Here is a 1,940-nt window from a genome sequence, read left to right as displayed (position 1 = left end):
GATGATAATATTTTTCCTATTATCTGAAATGATCAGCATATAAAAGCAAGAAAAAGAGAAATCATTGTGTTTACCTTTTATTCCAGATAAAGACAAATTATGTAATTTTTGAGTTTATAAAAGAGCTATCATGGAATAAATAAAAATTTAAAAATTTTATTTGAATGAATATATCAAGTTTTGACCATCTACTAGGATTAGCTGAAAATTCAATTTGAAAAACATACAAATTTTTCATCTGACTTATTTCAATTTCTTTCATATCAAAAATATAAAAGTTTTCTAGTTTCAAATAAAAAAAAATAAGTTTTTTGGCATTGAACACTATTTTATGTAGGTTAAACTGGATAAAACAAGGTGAGACTAGATGGTATTAGTCATGTTTCTCTGTTTAAGTACATTCAGAGAAAACCTATTTAGTACAGGTTAACCAAACTTATTTTTAATAATCTTCAAACCGACTAAAAATGCTTTAAATGATCTTGTCTAACATTGTGGCCTTAGAATTCTTAGTTCTTAAACTTAGAATTCAACTGCTTTCACTTTTACTAATTATCACTTCTAAGCAACAAATTCATATACAAGCTACCACACCAACACTTTATTAACCTATAGCTTTTTTGATGTTAGAGAAACATATCAAAAAAGTTTCTCATATTCAATTTTGTCTATACATAGATGAATGCTAATATTAGAAAAGTGAGATTGGGGTCTGTAAGACCTCATCCATTGTACAGGATGGCTATGAATTTCTACCTAAACTTAAGGAAAATTAAAGATCATGAGATCTCTGTCTATGTGAGTCCTAACACCAGTTAGGATAAATAATGCTCACATTCTAACTCGCAATTATAATCTATTTTTAATTATATGTCAGAGTGGTGATGTCTAATAATTACTTTGCCTCAAGGGGCCAACCTGAGTGGCAAAGGGGTCATGTCAATCGGTGAGATAGAAGCAGACAAATCCCAAAAATAAGTTCACTATTTATTTACAGCAAAATCTGGATTATTATAAAGGATACATAAGGTATATATAAATGCATACAAATTATTATAAAAAGCTAAAAAACTCAAACACAACAATGCTAGATATATTGGCTAAATACTTGGGATTAACCTCAATCCACAAAATATTAAAACTACTTATTTAGCTAAACACTTCCTAATCCTTTTTATGGGAGAGAAACCTTACATAAGTTTCATATTTACCAATGAGTTTCTTCTTGTTTATTTTAGGAATGAACAAGAACGCAATGGGGAGGTAGGAATGCAGATGGGCTCATATCGTCTGACCCAAGACAAAGGCACAATGGCTAATAGGGTGATTAAAAACCAAGATGGATGAAGGTTTCCACCTTTTATAGAAAATATGATGACCAGTCCTGATGCAGTCATATTCTGACTAACTTTCAATCTAGCAAGAATTTCAAACATCCTCTGAATCACTGGAAACAAAGGAGAAATGTTGATACTAGATAAAATTTTGTCTTTCTTTCCCTTTTGTAAAATAAATCTAATTACCTACTAAAATTAAATCTTACTAGCCTTTAAATTGTTCCCTAGCCCCAGGTTCTCACAGACACTGCTATTCAATCTCAATAATGCATTGAAATTACATTATTTTGTTGAAATTCATTTTCAGTAAACTGAAAAGCATTTCTTATAAGTCAAATTTTATTCATATTATTAACTGAAAAGTGATTAACAATGCCTAATCATATAAATCTGCAATTTTCAATCTTTTTGTTTTTCTAATAATATAAAATAATTTCCCATTTTTAAACTAAAAAAACATTAAAGTTCAATAAATCTGTAAAATAAAAAAAATTGCTACTTACTGCTCCTGTGAGCATGTCATACATAAGTGCACCTAGACTCCACCAATCAACTGCCTTTCCATGACCACTTCTTGTAAGAATTTCTGGAGCCCTAATTGAA

This window comes from Centruroides sculpturatus, unplaced genomic scaffold, assembly GCF_000671375.1.
Source record: "Centruroides sculpturatus isolate CEXI.00-Female unplaced genomic scaffold, Cexi_2.0 scaffold556, whole genome shotgun sequence".
Classification (NCBI taxonomy): Eukaryota; Metazoa; Arthropoda; class Arachnida; order Scorpiones; family Buthidae; genus Centruroides; species Centruroides sculpturatus.
Note: the sequence above shows the minus strand (reverse complement) of the source record.